General features: G+C 46.4%; 1 protein-coding gene across 1 annotated transcript in view; it reads right to left on the bottom strand.

Annotated features, from left to right (window-relative positions):
- LOC135913591 (uncharacterized) overlaps positions 1–21,024 on the bottom strand; it is an 81,703-nt gene that overhangs the window by 53,872 nt on the left and 6,807 nt on the right. The gene's annotated exons all lie outside the window — the stretch shown is intronic.

The raw sequence follows: 21,024 nt of genomic DNA, 5'->3' as shown, positions 1-21,024 counted from the left end.
AAGGCGGCGGCGGCTGCGAAGAGGTTATCTGGCAACTCATGTAGTGACGTGAGAAGGGTAACAAGAAACTGGTTCATGCAATAAAAATTGCGATTCCTGTAGACATTAACATGTTTAGAATCCGCAACAAAGAAAATCCATCCACATGCTTACATCTAAATGTGAGATCATTGCTGCACAAGAAGGGTGAAGTCACGGTGTAACACAGTATTTGACTCGGAACATTATGTACTGCCAGGATATAGGATCATTTCTTTGAAAACTGCAACAGAACCAGTAACGGTGGCATTGTAATTATATACTTTAGCCATGGGCGTGAAATACTAAGAGAATATAGTCTAGCTAGAGATCATGATGAAATCTTATGCATGAACAAAACAAATAGCCCCCCCCCCCTATGTTCGCGGTTTTTTTCGGCCCCCTAATGCCAGTCTCTTTGGTTTCTTTGACTTTCTAAATAACCTGCTTTTATACGCGAAAGACAATGGTTTTCTGCTCCCACTTGGCGGGAAGTTCAGCATGTATATAATAGCTAATTTAGTTCAAGATCTACTGCACGGATTTTCCCTGTCGTTGAGTGCCATGATTTCTTTACCACGATCAGATCACCGACGTGTGTTACCGTAACGGCATCGTCATTACCAGACACGTTAATCATAAACTCACCTATTGATATCACGACATCGCGTGCCAAAAAATTTCACATATGGGATCACATGGTTATAATTATTTTCCTACAACGAAAAACTGGCTTTCTAAATTCACGTAGTGAAAAAACCACGTACGGGAAGGTATCGGATGAAACACTAGACAAATCCAGAGGATGAGCCGTAGGCAACATAGACTGGAGGGACATCTTTGGCGATGAAGAGTGATAAGTTTAAGAGCAAACTTAAGTGCTTTGTTTCTAGTGGCTTCCCATCGACAACTGTAGGCATCATAAAAATGATGTAAGCCATAAATTTCTAAAGAACTCACAGAACAAAAGAAAAATGGGGTCTATCAATTTGTTATTGAGTCCAGAGACTTAAGGAAGTGGATTTTCAAGCAGTTCAGAAATAAAATGAATAAGGAAAAGGACAAGGCGAAATATGAATTTTATACCCACGTATTTAACACTCACTGTCTGCGGAGGAGAGATAAAATCTGAAAAAAAAAAGTCAGCAAAACACAAGCGCAAAGCAAGCTGTACGCAAATAGGTCGCTCTTAACATTGATGATAATATAGTACACGTGGTCGAAAACTTGCACAATGGTTTACCAATTTCTTTGCTGAAGTAGTGCGCGTAGAACCAGACTTTCTGTCTACACTGCACACATATTCATTGGGGGAATATTTTTTTTTTTTGCGACCCAGCTGCATCCAGGAGGTGACTTCAATACTTTCATTCTTGTAAAGCAGCCACAGCCGAAAAGTGGATTGTTTAGAGATGACGCCACCTAAGCACGTCGTAGATGCATACTCGCGGCTGCTGTAGCGCACATTTGCCCTATAAACCGGAGTGTTCCTGGACAATTAACACTCAGAAGTAATACATATTCATAAAGGACAAATAACGATATTGGCAATTGCCGACCTGTTTCTATACTTCAAGTACTGTCGAAAGGTCCCAAATAAGTTAATAACGCTCGTATTGATATTTTGTCGTGGCAACGTCTAATAACCGATTGTCAGTCAGCACGAGTTTGGAATACTAAAGCGGTCCACGGAAACTTCTCCGACTCTGCAGAAAGACCGCGTTCAAGAAAATAATGATATAATGAGAAAAAAGAAAGAAGATAGAGAATAGCTCCTGACTTTAGCATTATACTTTTAAAGAAGCAAAACGAAGGCTTCCAGGAATCATCATTTCACCTTCTCCGGCCATACTTGGAAATGTGACATCAATTAGTTGAAATTAACGAGACATCGCTGTGTACTTCGTAAGATTAAGCGAATCGAATATCGTGCTCTTTTTCATTCCCATCTCAGTTACTTCTCTGCGATATGGAGTATCACCAAAATATTCAGATGCTGGAAATACTTAAGAATAAATCAATTCGGGCAATGGCAAACGTTTCTTTTCTCGAAAACACGCAATGAGAGCTAGCGATATATACAAGTTCAAGATAATACCGAGCTACAAGAATGCCACACCGGGAGAACTTGACGCGCTTTTTACTCGTCGGAAATTTGCTAGAAACTAGAAGGGGATATTGATGTCGCCGGATGGCATTCTCGCGTATTGGACCTGGCTGTCGGCGCATTAATCATTCCCTGCTTAACTAATTCAACCTGCAAAATGTTGATGCGTTCTCTAAAATGATCTTGTAATGGCTTGTTGCTAATGCAATTTCAGAGCATTTCTTGTGCACTCTCAATGTATTTACATTTGCGACTTTTGTCCCGATAGTCCTGGCTTCGCAATTGGGGCTTGGCCTGGTTCGTGCAGTCCGGCCTGCATTACAGACTCGATGACGCCGCGAGGTCCTCGACTTCTAGGCTGCGGCGATCGCCTCGAGGTCTCTGCTGCACATGGCCGGGATCCTCTCGCGGGCGTCCAACTTGCCCTGTTGCAACTTGTTGTTCTAATAAATTGGATAAAGGTGGGGTATAGAGCTTGCTATATGCCATTGCAAATGTGTTGAAATATGAATGTGTCACTTCAGGAATTGGTATACATGTAACCATTAAACACATTACCGTAAAAAACAGAGAGCTTCTGTTTTTATTTATTCAGTTTTAGCTATGAAAGTGCGCATATGTATACAGGCAAAAATGTACGGGTGACTTGTGTGGTTACTATGGCGCTCCTAACACTGCAGACCTCTGGACTGCGAGTACCAGAGTTCTGTTTATTTTTGAGAGCGTTAGAACTTCTGATATATGCAAAAAAAAGAGAGCGAGAGAGTGAAAGAAAAAATAAACCTCGCTTTGTAGCCAGCCTGGCGGTCGCAGAACAATTCCTTTCTTTACGCATTTCTGCGTAGAAGGTGTGCACCGACGTTATCCAGGCCGCCATCGTGTACAGCCAGCACTCTGAAAGGTTGCGCGTCAGCTCGATTCGCTATCTCCGGCAGCACACTTGAAGATGCGAGTATGACAACAATGCGGCGGACGTGACGTCACGTGTTTGTGTGTGTGTATATATAAGTTTACGAGGCACCTCACTACGTACGGCGTGCCTCATAATCAGAGATCGTGGTTTTGGCACGTATTAACCCCCAAAATGTAGTGGTTGTCTCCGCCGGAGCACCGTCGGTTGCACTTCGCTCCTCGCAGAGGCAGGGCGGGCGTGTGTCGAGTGGGCTCTGTAATGTGGCGAATGCGGCTTAAATCATGGATTCGGCACCCCAAAGAGGTGCGACGGAATGCTGACGCATTTCTCTGCTGAGGGTGAGGGACATCTATATGATGTCACGAGACACTATCGCAAATTCCGAAAGCTCCCTTTCTATTGGTTGCGCGGCGTTTTAATGCGTTCACGCTGCGCTGCTTCGGTCAACTCGCATGTCGAATATGTAACGAACAACGCCTATCGCATGCTTGGTTATCTGCCTCGAAAGTTTTTTGATGCCTCATCATCCCTGAAGTTACAACTTTACGAAACCTTGGTACGTTCTAAATTAGAGAATGCATGCGCCATATGGAATCCTACTCAGACTGCAATCACTCAAACTCTTGAAGCCATTCAGAATCGTGGAGCGATTCAGAAACGTTTCATCTTACCGAATTATTCACGTCATTCCAGTGTCACATCCACGAAGAAAACCATAAACTTGCCTGACCTTTCGTTGCGTCGAAAGTCATCTCGCCTTAACCTTTTTCATAAAATATATTATTATAACAACTTGCTGAAGGACGTTATGTTTCATCCACCTCATTATATATCTTCAAGGACCGATCATCGCTTCAAGGTGGGGCTACCTTCTTGTCGCACAAAATTGCGTAATGACTCTTTTGTTCCTAGAACAAGGGTCGCATGGAACCACCTTCCCTCCACAATCGCCAGCACAAATGATGACCCCAAGTTCAATATCGCTTTACAAGAAGCCTTGTAATATTTTTTTCTTTGCTGCATGCCTTGCCATTTTCCCCCCACTCTTTTCTGTAGTGCCTTTGGGCTGTGGAAATATTTTAAATAAATAAATAAATAAATAAATAAATAAATAAATAAATAAATAAATAAATAAATAAATAAATAAATAAATAAATAAATAAATAAGTATAGGACCACCGAAAACGAGCTTTCGCATAAGTACGCTTATCTTTTACAGCGAAGCTGTTTATGGCTAAGATTTGGGAAAAACTGTGTTCGAGATGCTGAAAAAAACAGATTATGTGGGCCGATCCTGGAGATAGCGCAGAAAGGGTCCAATATCAACGACACATACCCCTGTGGGCTCGGGGACCTGTAACGTGCCCTTCAACTACCCTTGTCACACGGAGGACCAACAACAACGACCGTTTCATCAAACGGGCCCATTCGACCAGTTTGCTGGCCAAATAGCGAAGTTGCTGGCCATTCGGCCGACATGTGGCAGAGGTGAAGCCAGCTACAAGCACTCATCAAAGGTGAGCGAAAAGTGCACATGTTCTTTGGAATCATGCATACAAGTAATAAAGAACATCATTCGTTTCCATAAAGAACAAGCACGAAACAAGCGTCCGAACCAAGTAATTGATGGTAAGGTGCTCCTGATAACAATGCCCACGTCGCAAGCTGCCGCGGCGACGTCAGCTATCAACGTGGTGAGTGACGTCACTAGGCTTTCTTATATATAAAAAAACCAGGCTAGCAACTGATTTCATTGGCGTTGCGGCACCGTTATGGGTAGGCAACGCAGTTAGGTTCTCCTAAGGAGCAACGTGAATACGAGGAGCGGGAAAGGAAAAAAGAAATGGCAATACGATGAGCGGCAGCATGCTGTCAAAATTACCATTACTACCAGTACTTTTAAATTACTACTACTATCATTACTCCAATGCAATAAAGCATTGCCTACCCCCTCAGCAGTTGTGGTTTTCAACTGCTTTGCTAAACATCCACATTCGCAGGGCCGGGATGGCAAGTTAATTTTTTTTGTTGCAAATGTGTTAACCGCTTTCTTATTTATTGCAGCTATACTTAAGCGATGCTATTTGGGTCGCTCTCACCGAATTCATTCGCCACAGGCATGCGCGAAAGTTCCATGGCTGCGACCCTCTAGTACCTGTAATATATACTGCGCACCACCATGCCCTATTATGGCAGCTTTTCATAAGCGAAGCACTGCACTGCCACAATGAACTCCTTTTCAGGAGCGACACGCACTGCTCCTCGCCGTGCAAATCGCCGTCGGCTTCCTCGCCTTCCGGAAATGCCACAGCGTCCATTGTTGCTTGTAAATGTGCTACGAGCGTGTTCATATATCTGTCAAGATGATACATGGCGAGAAAGTAAATGGACCCGTGTGATGTAAAAGGAGACGGTTACAGTCAAATACTCTGTAAATGCGAGGACGAATTGCGGCTCGCACCGCACGTGACCAAGATGTACGTGTACCTGTCAGGATATCATGGCTAAGACAGCATAGATGGTGGCTCACGTGCTCTAAATGCTTGATAAACTAACATGTAGTCCTGCTAATGCTGGAGTGGGAGCCAACTTTTCATGTAGTGTAGCTTTCCAGTTTATATGCTTGGAAAGCCCTCGTGACACCCCCCCCCCCCCCTCCTCACCTCCCGCCTACCTTAGGCACTGTTGAACGTAAGTGCAGTCGAAGGTTGAATCAGGGCTCTTTTATTGCACGTGCCTAGAACGTACATGTGCATACCAGTAAAACAGATTTTGCTTTCCTAGCTTGTTAGGTGATGTTCCCATCAATGTTCAGTCATGACGGTCAAATGAAGGAGTGTTTCCGTAAAAAAAATAACAGTATTGCACCCATGGCTGACATGACAGGTAAAGCAGGCTCATGCCTCAACTGTTCTGGAACAACTAGCAAAGCCAAGTTACCACAACGCGCAGAAAGGCTCTGTCAAGACGCAAGTGTACACACGACACAGCGCTGACACGAATGGCTAAACTTATACCACGGAGTCCAAGAGACCGTATAAATTCGTTTCGAGATAGACGCTCACACTAGCGTCGCCTAGTAAAGGTACAGTGGTGGTGGTGGTGGTGAAAACATTTATTGATTCTTGAGCCTTATGATTGCAGCCTACTGATGGGTCGGCCCGATATCGCGTAGGGTGGCAGCACGTTGCCCGTCATTGCAGCTGTTTCTGGCGGTCTTCCTTGGGGTGAACTCCTCGCTGTGGCGGTGTGAATTGTATTAAGTGGGACACCAATAATACACTCCGTTAACAATATTTAACTGCTGCGACGTAAGGAGCTAAGTGAACACTAGCACAGGTGCACAACACAGTTGCAGTTTGGTGACACTTCCATTAGAAGTCGAAGGTTCATCCACGAGCCCGCGAACCAGAGGCAAAAAGAAGAAAAAAAAAATAGGCGGGCTCAACTTTTGAGTTACTGTGCGTGCGGCTTGTGGACATCGTCTTCGGTAGTCGCCGACGGGTGCTGTGGCGAGGAAGGGTGGACGCTTGCAGTGCCAGGGGAATGGAGGACGATGGCAGCGGGAAAGGGCCGGTTCCTGGTCAATTGGAACGTCAGCAGCGCTGGAACATCAACACCAACTCCCAAACCAGCCGGGTCCTTGCGGAGAATCATGTTGAACAGGTTTGGAATGCGAATAGCCATGTCCACTGGCATGTTGTCGTCGGCGTCGCGGCTGTGCCTAGCCCGCTCTTGCTGCGGGGACGGCGCCGCGGCAGCATAGGCCGCAGCTAGTATAAGCGCGAGAGCTGTCACTACAGTAGGGCGCATGATTCTGTTCCGTCGGCGTTGCTCCTTGCTAAGAAAGTGCGCGGATGGAGCTAGAAGGCTGGTACTTAAGCGGTCGGGCGGCGGCATACACACATACCAAATGTTCGAGTTAATCAGCATCAGAGTTATAGCGATAACAAAATGGCTCAATGAATTGGCTTTCGTGGCACCGTCCTGGCACATCTGTTTCTTGAACTATCAAACAGTGATTAAATCATGCGGCCCTTGATCGATGATATGAAGAGAACAAAACCTTCCTGGCTTGTCATGCGCCGCTATCAGTTGTTCTGTTTTTCCCGGCATCTTTCCGGAAAGCGCGTTGCGAGTAATCTCAAACAAATACCGATTCGTTTTAGAGACAGCGAACCACTCATTGGGCCGCGATATATTCGACTTCTGCGTCACGTCTGAGTAAACATGAGCAGTCGGTAAAGTAGGTCGAGGAAACGAGAAAAGTGCTGATCATAAGTGATGTTTCTCTTTCGCTGAGGGTTAAGTGCTCCGAACTAAGTCGTCTACAAACGTTATCTGGAACATGTATGACAAAGACAGTTCAGACAAACATCTGTAACGATGCGCCTGTTGAAAATACTACCAGCAATTAATAATTTATATTGATTTCTCCATGCTTTTAAAGGCGGCAGCGGATGCAATGAATCGCAACATTAATTATAACAAAAAACAAGTGAAACACGTACTGATAAAACGCGAATAGATACGTGCAGCACGAAACTCATTTTTAATGCACACTGGGCATTCCCAAAGTAACAGCACGATAACATGTCAGAAAGCCGCACTGCGTGTCACAGCAAACCGCGGCATTGTAACAAAAGTTTACGCTTTGAGAAAAATACAGTTCACTCGGCCGGTAGAAAGTTGAAAAGTAAATGACGGTTCAGAAGATTTAATTAAAGGAGTGCGAGTACTTGAGGTGTCGAACACGAATCGAGAAGTCGCTGTCATTTGATTCGTATTGGATTGGGGATGTCACTTTTCGAAGATGTTGTATATTCGTTTCGTCCTAGTATATAAGAGACAAAAGTCTCGAGGGAGACAGAGCGGTGGATGGGAGGATTGTTCCGAATGATTCTGCTGCAGGATAGGCGCTGTTCTAGCGCAAGGACACTAATTCCTGAGTAATGAATGTGTGCTTAATCATTTCCAGTCAATCTATAAGCGTACGAATATGTTCTGATTTATTCTTTGTCCAGCCTCATCGTGTTTGAATCCTTTTAAAAGAATCCGCGGGGCTGTACACAATATCAGGCTTCTGTTCTTCACCGAACGCAACAGCTTGCGTATATCTGTAGCATGCAGTTCCCTTGTTTCAGTACTGTCATTACCATGGTGGGTCAGATACTTGAAAGCAGTTGTTTATCATTGACGAGCTCTTCAGTTGTTCGAGCGTCTAATCGTGAACGGTATTACGTGCATGTGTCAATGTATATAAGCACGATTTCTATTTTTACCAAACGGTCTCCGCGAAAACTTCACGCTCTCACGTTGCTTTAGAATGAATAAAATATTCGAATTCGATTCGGTTATGGTCCATCGAGTGAGCACCATGCTTCGCATTAGGTAGATGTGAACTGCATTTGAGTCTACTAAATTGCAAGTGTGCGTCTGACCAACGTTAAAAAATAAGTGTAACTTCTTTGAAAGGCCGTGTACATACGTCCGTCCACAGGCCCTGTTCCTCAAGCGTTTAGGATTTATTGCCGAGTGATTCTAATCGTTACTTAAGTTTTTCGGTGATGAAGTTAACTTATTTCTTCAGGAAAATATATTTTTTAATAAGAACACATCTCTGCAGACTTGCCCAGTTGCAAAGCGCGTAAACATCAGTTCCCATGGCTTTGTTGAGAGAAAAGCCTTCGCGCTGAACTTTCTAGTAATTTGCTCATCGCTGACTGCACAGATGACGCAGGAGCCAGTCACTGCACTTAAAAGGACTAATTTTTGCAAATGACTGGTCAGGATATTTGCAACGAATATTTTCCTGCAAGATTTTCTGCTGTGTAGCACAAGCTTGTTATGTACGCGGGTTTCATTGCGGTAGTTCAGGCTAGATGTTTGGAAGCGGGTGTAATTCGGCGCGAAAGGCGCCAATTGTGTGATTTGCTAAGGCAGACACGGCTTGCATAACTATTCTAAATCACTGAAAGTATTGTTAAACGTTGTCGATTGCATGCTTCCTCAAATGTCGTGGACCCTTTTTTTTGAGTCTGTCGCACGATTCCTGGCTCGTTTGCTTAATCAGCCGCGGCTGCTAATATGCATTTTGCGTGTTTACTTATTCATTTTCAATATCCTCAAGACACGTGTGAGTACGTTAGAGAGGGAAGAGGCGAAAAAAAAAAAGAAAACAGCAAATATAACACACATATAGGAATGCATGTTTAGAAGCAGTAGATTACGCAATAAAATCTCAAGAATGCACAAAATACATTAAAATACCCAGAACATGGTGAAAAGGTAAACAGGCATCATTAGAAATAAATAAAACAATAAAATACTCTTGTGCAAAAACAAAGAATGAATCAGTGTTAAATAATGTTATTCAATGCATTTTTAAAGAGAAGGGGCCCTCGAATGTTAAATATTGATGTGGGTAGATTATTCAATTCATTGTGTGTTCGTGGAAAGAATGACTCTGAACGAGTGATACTGTTATATCGAGGTGCATTGATCACTGGTGGTCTCGAAGGGCTGAAAGAAATGGCGCTGGGTGAATTTGTATGGACCGAGGAGTTGCGTTAATATGTATATATTGTAGGAAAGAGAAATTCAGGATTGCTTGTGACGAACAGAAAGTAATGAAACACCAAGGGAGTCCTTCATTTGTGTGACAGTTGTTGCTCGATGGTAATTCGGCGAGATGAAGCGAACGGAGCGATTCTGGTGAAGCGTATTCCAGTTGTGGACGGACGTGTGTGGTGTATGGTTGTAGTTTTAACAAATATGGACCGAGGTAAACCTTTCTTCTTAAGTAGCCTAAGGTGCGGTTTGCTTTTGCGTGGATGCCATGGTAACGGTACGATGTTACAGACTGCAGTGAGAAATTATTCAGCACGTAGGTTGGGCAGGCTGTGTTAGTACGGGAGATTCACGTAGATTTGCATTTGTTAACGTTAAGTTCCACCTGTCAAGTTCGACACCAGTCACAGATGTTATTTCAATCAGCCTGCAGGCAGATATGACATCAGAAGTCTTAGCTATCTTGCGATGAATAGCTCAGTCATCTGCGAATAAACAAACCTGTGAATATTTGTTATTAGGCAAGTCATTTATGTATATTAAGAATATAAGCGCCTGTGCGCTTTCACTGTGCGAACTTTATGTGCGAGGGAGTGCTCAATTTACGTGACCCTTTCCAATATTCAGTGGCGTAACGAAGCAGAATGCGGAAAACGATCTCAATTGCGGACAATCCACTTCCGACTGTTCACCTCTTACGAACGAGCTCGGCAAATTTATGCGCAGAAGGACTAACAATCCAGAAACATGCGCACTATTCATTGCTTCCACCCGCCTTCTGTCGCAATCCGTCACCATTTGTGCTTTCAGCCACCCCTGACACGCTACTCAGCTGGCCAGCTCACCCACTCGCTTTGCTTTGCTCGGACAAACAGAGAAAGCGAAACGAAGGAAACGGGCCAGCTGTTCAAGCCGCCGCCTCGATCAGCCAGGCACGACGCGGGCTGCAGCGGCCGACTCCCCCCGGGACTCGTCACGGTCGGTGGCGCGCCCGCTTTTCATTGTTTCGCCCACTCGCGTAAGCACACGCTGAGCGAAGACGTGTACTGGAACACGAGAGGCTTTGCAAAGTCTGCTGGTTCTCTTGAGCTCGAGTTGGTATTCGACGGCATTGCGTATCGACAGACAAATCGAGGGCCTTCGAGCCGTTCGTCGCTTCTCATGCGCGAACCTTCTCGTCTTCAATGAAACCGGAAAATACTTAACTGGAATTCGTTGCTGAATCTCCCCAGTGACCCAGCTCTACGGGGCAACCACGGCAAAGAAAACTGCATTTAGAAGAAAAACAAGTTTTCTTTTTTACGAACTTCTTTTATCACTTCTTTATTTTTTGTATTGCCACACCTTCCTGAATAAGCTTCCGGGTCAGGAAAATTACCGGAAGGTCCACCGTTCTTTCTTCCCCCCTCTCTCTCTCCCCGAGGTCCCTGTGCTGCTTCCTGCGCGCCAACGCAAATTCCGCTTAGTTCACTCAGCATGCGAGCGAGTTCAGTTGCCGAGCTCGCGAGAGCCGCACTAGTGGCAGCGGCCCTTCTGCTGCAGATGGCCGGCGATCGTGCGGCGGCCGAAGCCGAAGAAGGTTTCTACACGGCGCAGAAAGAATCGAGGCACTTTGGCTTGGCGCCGTTCAACTTGGGTATCAACATTCCCTACATCTTCAACATGAAGCTCCTGACGTCCCCCACAAACACGGGTCTGGGCCTCAGTGTGCCCGCCATCTTCAACATGCAGCTGGATACCGGAGGACCGCACCAGCTGCGTCCCACGGGCTTGCGGCTCAACTTCTTCGGTGCCGGACGCAACGGAGAAAAGGCTCGCCGAAGGCGCCCCAGCATCTTCAGGCTTGCAGGGAACGACCAGCTCATCGGTGCCAGGACTGCGTCGAAAACGCTGTCACAGACTGAGGCGTCGTCGTGAAAAACACGTTACGCTCCGTGGCATATCAGTGTAACACGACTTGGATCTCCTATTCGCTTGTGGCTTCTCGGTGACATTTCGCTAAAATTTCACAACCTTACTGGTCTATATCCAGCCTTGGCATCCTGAGTGCAGTAAAGGTATTGTTGAAAGGGTGTGTACCGTTTTTCTTTTTCTAAACGTTGATTTTGTCATCGCTGTAGCAGTGAAGTATCGCGGGTGAGAGAGCATGCATGCACAGTCCCGTCCTCTCGGGACAGCTTTATATGCTTTGAGCAAATAGACTGACTACCCAAACTTTGTGCGTGTAATATCCAGAAGAGTGCGAATAGAAATTTTTGAGACCGAATCGAATACGAATGGAATAGTGCCAGAAGCAAGTCAAATCGAAAACTTTTCGAATGTTTTTCAAATAATGAACAGTTGATGATTCTGAAATATTCGAAAACTATTCGAAAAGTTTTCCTATTTATGAAATAATGGTTCTTCAGTTCGAAGAACGAGTCGCACAATATTCGATTTGTTATTCGGAAGTTTCCCATATGCGCATAGAATTTTAACAAAAAACAAACGCGTGCAGGCTTTTGTAACGTATAACGTACACACACACACACACAACAAAGTTCCTGGAGGCCATAAATTGTCCCGATCTATTTCATTTTATCATCCGTCGCGAGGAGTGGCTCATTGCGGCATAACGGCGGTGCGACTTTGCCGGAGCTAATGATGAAGAGCGAAAATAAGTGAAACGAAGTTAGGGCCCAATTTTCAATAATTTGAAAACGCGTCCCGCTATTTGCGCACCGTTTATTCAGAAAACGGAACGCCGCTGTACATGCCGAGTTCGAGATGCGCAGCCTGGCGCGACACGAGTGTTATCGCTCGAGAATCCACCGATCCAACAACGGTGCCGTTGGAGCTTGCTTCATGCGTTTCCGACGCCAAAAGTTACTCATTATCTTATCTTCCACACGCTGTTTCATAGCGGAACTTATCCCATCCGAAAAAAAAAAAAAAACCTCACACTTGCTATTGAAGGTTAGAGGATCTCCGTCTCAGTCCATCTGGGTCAAGCTGAAATCATCGTAGGCTTGGTCACGTTTGCTGATACGTTGTCAGTGCCCTTTAGTGCTCCTTGAAAGAACCCAAATTTCTCGTTAGCTACTGGCAGTGTAGCACAGCTTAGCCTGGGAGCGAACTTGTTAGATCTCAGGGAATATTTTTCTCGTCACGCTGTCATTGCATGAACAGTGAAAATCTTCACTCCCTCGCCCTCTTACGAATTTCCTTGCCCGAGAAGGATGAGGGTGGCCTTTACGTTGACGGGACAGCAATGCAAGAAGGTGGGTGCACGGAGATTCAGCAGCAAACCATGTGCTGCTACTTTATAACTTCGGTTGTTGCATGGGGTGTTTGGCCCAAGGGCCAGGAATAGCCAAAGAGCGTCAAGAAATGGTATGGGAAAGTCAATGACGCGGTGAATGACAAGTGTCAGATGTAACGAGGCTGTCAGCCTCTCACGGTCAGCCTCTCACCACATCTACCACAAAAGGGAGGTTCAGCGCCAGTCAAAAGGTATGACAAGTGAATTATATGTATTATATATATATATATATATATATATATATATATATATATTATATATATATTATATATGTATAGGTATTATATGTATTCCGTATTCTGAGGCGGCAAAAGAGGACGTCAGATGGTCGTGATTTTGTTAATGATGGCCAGTTCCCTAAAAGTGGGTTATTTACATGGAGCTTATTCAATGTTTGCTGAGTAGCTCCTGAGTTTTTTGCGTTGGAATGGCTTTAGGTCTGTGGCAGGAACGGATATGGACGGATTGATAGGTTTCGTTGCTATCGAAGTTGCCATTTCATCTGCAAGCTCGTTGCCCTCTATACACCCGTACGCAGGCACCCAAAATATTATGACCTGTTGGCTTGATGCATACGTATTTCAGAGCATTGAATAGAGGTAGTTCATTACAGGATTCTTATGTTTTCGCAGCAATAGTAAAGCTTTGACGGCGCTTAAGGAATCTGTGAATATAATGACCTTTGGGAGCTCTCTTTTCTAATGTGTTTAGTAGCCAACAGTATTGCACAGGCCTCTGCAGTGATGATACTGGTTTCAGGGTGCAGAACGTCGGATTCCGAAAACAATGGGCCGACAGCTGCGTAAGAGACGCCGGCTTGTGACTTTGATGCATCTGTGTACAGTGGCGTAGCAACAGGGGGGGCCGGGGGGCCGTGGGCCCCGGGTGCAAGGGACAACTGGGGGGTGGGGGTGTCATATACGTCTGAAAACACCCCTCTTTCCGCCGGCTATACCGGGGGGGGGGGGGTGACAGAAGACCTATGGGCCCCGGGTGCCAGACGACCTAGCTACGCCACTGTCTGTGTAAAACTCTGGGCAGGCGTACTTCGACTGAAGCTCCAGAAAGTTCATATGTATGTGCACATGTGGCTCGTGTTTTGTTACATCAGTAAATGAAGTGTCACATTAAATGAGTTTGCATTGCCACGGCGGTAACAGCTTTATTGGAGCCATTAAGCAATGTTTGGTTAGACAACGGTACATGTATTTATTTTCATCATTTGGTAATGGTAGTTGCGATAACTGATTACTGTGTTTCGCTAGAATAGTAGCTTGGGCTTGTTGGCTTTACATCCTGGCGTTAACAACGCAAAACGTAGACCAGACACGAGAAGAGAAGACGACACCACAAGCGCTGCCAACAACGTTTATTTGAAAGAAACACGGCTTCTTATACCATTGCCCACACGTGTCGCAATCACGTGATCGCAAATCATGCGAAACACGCACTTTCTTTTTTTTTTTGCACTCAAGATAGTGGTTGTACGTGCAAAAGCTCAAGTTCTTTTTTGTCATTAACAAGGACGGCGTGCTAACGCATTGGTCACGAAGTCTGGTAATCTCGGCGGCCTCAATTATCGCCCGGACCAGCTGGTCATTGGGTTTCTTCAGCACTTCACAGCGTCTAAATTCTGCGGCGAAAGCGTTAGAGCGCTTGTGGTGTCGTCTTCTCGTATCGTGTCTCGTCTACGTTTTGCGCTGTTAACACCAGGATGATTACTGTGATATCCACTGATTGGATCGGTTACAACCTTAGACAGAATTTTGGCCAAAGTTAGATCCATACATTACTGTTGTTGACTGCTTGAGTGACTTGGATCGGCGCGACACTTAAACCAAACGCTTCTAGGACAAACTGAGTGAGCCATTTCTTGTCTGGTTTCGAAATGTCCACATTGAAGAGAGGAACAGCAAATGATGAATGAAAGGTAGGGAGGCTAACCAGGACATAGCCCCGTTGGCTACCCTTCACTGGGGAAAGAGAAAAGGAGACGGAAACATTAAAAGAGGGAGAGAAAGTCCACTGGGAATATCATTCGGTCACTCAGTCCGTATCACAGACGGTGACTCAATCCGGTCGCTTTCAAATATCGCAGCAGCGCTTTTGTGGCTTTTTGTAGCATGCGATATGCGGGGCCATGGTCCCAAGATCTTGTTCAAAGTGAACGGTTTTCTATCTAACTGATCCAAAAATGACTACAGGAGTATTGGGATCATGGCTAACCCAAGGTCGATTCAAATAGGTCGCGAAGCTTCGGGCGAAAAGCGGTTCAGTACAGATTGTTACCGACATCAGCATGGGGGGTTATGGGAGCAGCGATTGAAGCGTGACTATACTTGGAGGAAACAAACATTGGGAAAGAAAAACGCGTTTTTTAATTCAAACGAGACACAGTTAGATTCATTCAACGAAAATAAAATTCCTAGTCAATTTTATATATTCGTGATGAATTAAGAAAATTTATTTTTATTAATTAGTTTAATTTTATTATTATTACTAAATGCATTTCTTTTCAGCGCCCATCGCTACAGGGGGCGTTGACGCCACTATCACTCGCAGTGCAACGCACGTCTTGAAATGGGCAGAAAGGCGCACTCGTATCCCCTGTTGAAATACGCCCCCCCTCACAATTTGTGCTTTCTTGCTTGTCGAAGTCTGTCTGAATTTGGTGACGCGGGTAGCTTCATTGCTTCTTAATCTGTTCAGTCAAAAGCAGTGAGTTACGACCGCCAGATAATTGTGTAGTTGGTTTCGTGTGACTGCGCCGGCCGACTGGCTTGGCATCCGACAATAGGATCAGCACTCTACACCTAAAGCTTTCGTCGGCCTCCAAAGAAACTATGTTCTGTGCAGGTATGCGATTTCGACAACCGTACGGCTGGCCTTTTCCTGCATCGCTTTCCACGCTGAAAGCTCGAAACGCTCATCAAGTCGAATGAAGGGGCATTTGAATATATAGCTCCAAAGGAAGAACAACAAAACACATTTCGCGCCTTCGAAAACAAAATGACGTCACTTCTGCTTTTAACGGACATGGCGTCACATTATTTTTTCTTCCGCCGGAAGTGTTCCCACCACATACAGATGGCGCTAAGCCCCATGAACCGGCGATGGACCGCCATGTTTTGAACGTATGGGCTCCTATGGAAGCTTCGCTACCAGGTATATTTACCTTGGCTAACCTATGCAAAATGCGTGGTCATGAACTTCTCTATATCACACTTGGGTGTGCCTGGAGATATATTCACAGTAAATATCACAATTCCATCTTTCGTTTATACGGCCCAGACATCACAGTCGGTGAAATTGTCATTTTGCTATTCATGGGTGTATGGTTGCACATACATCTTGTGCTTTGCATATATATCGCAATGCCCCCTGCTTGCAAATCCATGTGCTGCTGATAAACGAGTCAAGTATGCCCATCGACTTGAAACAATGCATCTTTATTTATTTATTTTTATTATTATTGGGGGCGGGGTGTTTGAAACCTACTTCACCGCCGCCGGGGGTCGGACCGGTATTTTGCTAACTCCGGGATCAGCCCACGCTCACTTTTTTTATAGTTGACGCGAAACCACGAAAAATACATGGAAATATTGATTTATTTATTTAATGGATTATTAGATATTCGTATTATTAGGAGTGGAGTGTTTTAAGCCTGCTTGACCACCTCCGCCGCGAGTCGGGCCGGTGCTGCACTACCTCCGGGACCCGCCCACATTTTCTGCCCACGGACACGACATATGCATTGGGGGGGGGGGGGGGGGGGGGCGGAGTGGAGGGGTAGGGGTATACAGGTTCGCAGCAGTACATGTCATAATCGAACATATTTTAGTCATTTGTGGTTGATGCTAATAGCAAGAGTCACATCCAGGATGAACGAGACTTCTGCTGCCTTCTGATAACAAAAAAGAAAAAAAATGTTCAGTAATGATGGAAAAGAGTGACTCGTCACTACAGCTTTGAAGAACATACGTGGCCTTCCCATAGCGCGATCAGCCTTCGAGAGTAGAACTTTGCTAGGACTCCGGTTGAACAGCCATTGTTTCGGGGTTTGCACGACACACGGTAGGAGTCACTAAAGCTTTTGCTTGCATAAAATTTTGCTCTTCCAAGTCTGCTCCCACAAACCACACACTAGGCGAAGTCAGCACCATGCATTAACGCTTGCTGCGCCCTTCGATCCTGAATTATCATTCCGGTTCCTCTGCTCTCCCGACGACAGTTGGGCGCAGACAGCACGCCTTGTCTTCCGAGTCAACAACATTAAGCCTAGCGGAACGCGTCTGGCAAGAGGCCTTTTCACTGACACACACTAAAGGCTCAACCAGACGTACGCGTTCCAATGCGCCCGCACGCGCTGCACCACGCCTGGGCGCGTACGGCGTCAGGCGCGGAGGCTGTTTCGCGTGTAGGCGCGCGGCGGCGTCGAGACCTACAACCGCTAGGTTTTTCGCGCCCGCGCCGGAAGCTGCCGCTCGCGTCAGTAGCATGACGCACCTCACATGACCACGGCAAGCCAACGTCACTTCTGGAACGACTCATCGCGCGACGTTCAGGCAAGCCCGGGTAGGGTGGCTAGAATGGGAGGTGTCAGCATCGGCTGGGCTGCGCCGCGTATGGCGGTGCGGCATTTTGTCATGACAGCGACAGGTGGCGCGCTCGTCGTCTCCGAGATGCCTAGCGTGATGTGTTTGAGCAATCTCTCCGGCTCCACGCGCGCGTCGTGAAGTCTGTGGTGAAGTTAGCTTCGCCTTCCCCGCTTTTATTGTGTTTTCTTGCAATATGTAACACACATGCTTAACGTGGCCGTTAAGCGAAGGCTAGACTGCCTGGAACATGGCAAGCTAGCAACACTGCGCCGCCGCGGCGAGACGCGCGGCAACTCGTGCATCGTTTGGGTGCGCGCCCTCTTCCTCCGTCGGGCGCGACGCGACGTCGAGTCAGTGCGGCGTGTGCGGACGCATTGGAACGCGTACGTCTGGTTGAGCCTTAACATGCGGGGCATCACCCCATCTGCCGGACGGCTGTTGTTGACCGCCGCTTTCGTCGGCTGCTCGAATTTTAAAGCGAAAACGTTACTGGCCGTGAACTTGTGATTTCGCTGTGGTGGTGCTCCGAGGAGGCACATGACGTCACAACGTGCGCCTCACCGAGGATATTTCTCTCGCTCCCTAGTCACTACTGCGCATGCACCAGTAGTAGCACCGAGCCACAGGTGTTCCACCGCTGCGCAGCACCGCGCCTTTCCGCCGCTGCCGTTTGGTATGACGTCACACGGCATTCCTCGTCGTTGCGCTTGCCACCGCTCGCTTCGCGAGCTGCGTCGCATGCCTGATAACATGTCGGAGGATTGTGAAAGAGAGCTCGCGTGCGCCGCAACAACAGTTGAAACGGCAGTACGGACGGCGACAATTCTGATGAGCAGGAGGAGGCCTGGAATCGACATCGGAACGAGATGAAGAGGAAAGAAATTGCCCTGGAAACAGAAAAACAGTGCGCCAAACGACTGGCCAAACGCCGCAACATAGCTAGACAACCAGATTAACCTGGATTTGCAATCAAGATTAACCAAGGCTAACCGTGCTATGCCTTAGCTTTTGCTACGTATAGCCTGGCATAGCCAAGCTAAGCCACTGCCAATTTGCCTCTGCCTCTGCGCTGGCGTTGAGGGGCCGAGAGCCGCAACAGCACAGCGTGCACAATGGCTTCCGGGGACGACGGACGTGCTCGACGTGCAAAGCTCAATTCCCTGGTTCATCAGGTGCCTGCCGTGGCTTCCCGGTTGGGTGGTGGCTACCGTAGTCTCGTTTGGAGAGCTTCCGAACACCCACCCGCGGCCCGTGCCGGGCGGTGGATACCAGGGACACCGCACATCTTGTGAAAGCGCGGGACGTACTATATCAGGTTCGAAGCGAGTAGCCAGGTGGTTCGGCAGTGCGAGTCCGAATTACGACTCCCTTATGCTGCTGCTTCTCGTGATTCGCATTTCGTGTCGGTTACCTGTGGCGCGTTCACTCGAGACAACAGCAGGTATACTGCAGCTTGCGTTTAGGTGACAGCGTAGCGTACCGTAAGTGGCGAAAATGTCCAAGAATTGACGTCTTGCCAATTCAACATTTCACTTGCGCAGTGATAAAGGCAAGTGCTTTAAAGGTACAATAACCTTTTGAACCAATTGCAGCTAGGCTTAATACGAAATATAAAACGATATGTTGCCCTGAGGCGATGATCTTGCTTAAAGGGTCCGTAGCCGTGCCGACAATAAGGGCCCCAAGTTCGTGAGCGTGAATTCTTATTAAGAAGGTTATAATAGCGGCCAGCTGCGACGACACATCGTTCAGTTAGTATAGAGGGAGGGGGTGGAAGACCTGTCCGGACAGCGACTTCAATTTGCTAGAAATCTCATTGCGGCAACATGGACGTTCCCGTCTTGTTTTCATTCAAAGCGTGTGTGCTCGGATACAACCATATATACATACAGTAGACTTCTATTAATTCGACCCGACTAAATTGATCGAATTATCCGGTGGGTCAAATTAAACAATAGACAGAAAAAAACATAGAAACATACAGGTGATATATTCGGCCGTATTTCGCGATTCTAACAAGCCCCCCGAATCAACGCGCGGCTGGTATCTATGCGTCCAAAGGAGAAAACTGAAGTAAATATAATATTAAAGTTCCAAAACAAAGTAGAAATCTAACGCGCACCCTATTTGTTAAAGAAGAAGAAGAAGAAGAATAGGCAAGGATCTAAGTTACGCTGTACAGCGGCGGCTTGTTAAAAGTCAGCTTCGCCGCGATAAAGTATTGTTATGCAGAAAAGCATAAAATGCCGCGAAGGTGGTTTTCAGATCAATTTTATTGTGGAAAAAGAGGTGCGCGTTATAATCGGGTAAATGCGTTGATCGAGCATTGTGAGCTACCCGCATTGGTTAAAAAATCTTGCTCGCGCAGGCCAAAAATAGGTGTTTTCGACGGTGGATGACGTGTGTTCAACGCATTCGCTGTCCTCTAAGCTCTGCCGAGACAACGCCAGTAACAGGGTCGCTGTTGGGGTTATCATAGGGATAAGGTGCGTGCATGCTGGCTGGTCTAGTTCGAATTATTCAGCGAACTGCAAGTTTAGGAAACGAAATAACGAATGTTTAGGCCCATGGAAATGCATGGACGCTGGCCGGAACCTTCAGTCTTGAGCGAATTAATCGAAAAATCAAATTAACCGGAGTACATTTAACTAAAGACTACTGCATATATGTAATGGTACTATATATTAAGAAGAGCTACATTTTCAATCCAAGCGTCTGGTTTTTCTTAGTTTTTATCGGTATTTACGATGTTGTTTGTCTCAAATATCTCTGGCTAGCAATTACTCCTTTTGTTTAATTACACATGGCTCGGCAACCGTCTGGTTGCCGAGCCAGTTTCTATGTCTAGAAACTCAGCCTACGCTGGCTGCATGCGATGCGTTGAATCTCGTTGCATTCTTATTCGCTTCGATGGGCTACGCTGAGGAAGAAAATAAATTACGATGGCGATGATGACCATGTACACTAGGCGCCTTCAAAAATACAAAACAACGACCAGACGAACAGCGTTTTTTTTTCTACAGCCAAGGTCGTGTGCTACGCGCGCGCCTTTTCCAGCATTTCAGGCGCCACCTGTCAACTTGTGCGAAAACTGGATACCGCCGACAGCCCATGTCAAGACTAAGATAAGCGACTTTATGGAGCTTAATTACCAGAGAGGCGGATGTAATCCGACTTCTCTAATGGCATTTGTTCAACTTAATTCGTCATTCACAATGACGTTTAGTCACTTGCTTTGGTCTGCAACCGGGCTGAACAAGGGGCCCCCGAGCCACCACGTGCCCCACTTTCCGCTTCCACTCGAAGCCGCGAACAGCGGCAGCGCGTGTTTCGAAAGTAGTGCAAAGAGCTCGTGCTTTGAATACGCAATGTGGAAGGCTGGAGCAAAGCCTGCCCCCGGTGGCGCGTTCTTGCGACAAAAGGACTCTAGTTCCACATTTAACCAAGGTGTGTCGTCAGTAGTCCGTTCTGATGCAGGTGACAAAAATTTGTATTGATTGGTCCTTTTCGTGAAGCA

Source organism: Dermacentor albipictus, chromosome 4 (genome assembly GCF_038994185.2).
Source record: "Dermacentor albipictus isolate Rhodes 1998 colony chromosome 4, USDA_Dalb.pri_finalv2, whole genome shotgun sequence".
NCBI lineage: Eukaryota > Metazoa > Arthropoda > Arachnida > Ixodida > Ixodidae > Dermacentor > Dermacentor albipictus.
The sequence above is the reverse complement of the archived record's forward strand: the minus strand, read 5'-3'. Positions and strand labels throughout refer to the sequence as shown.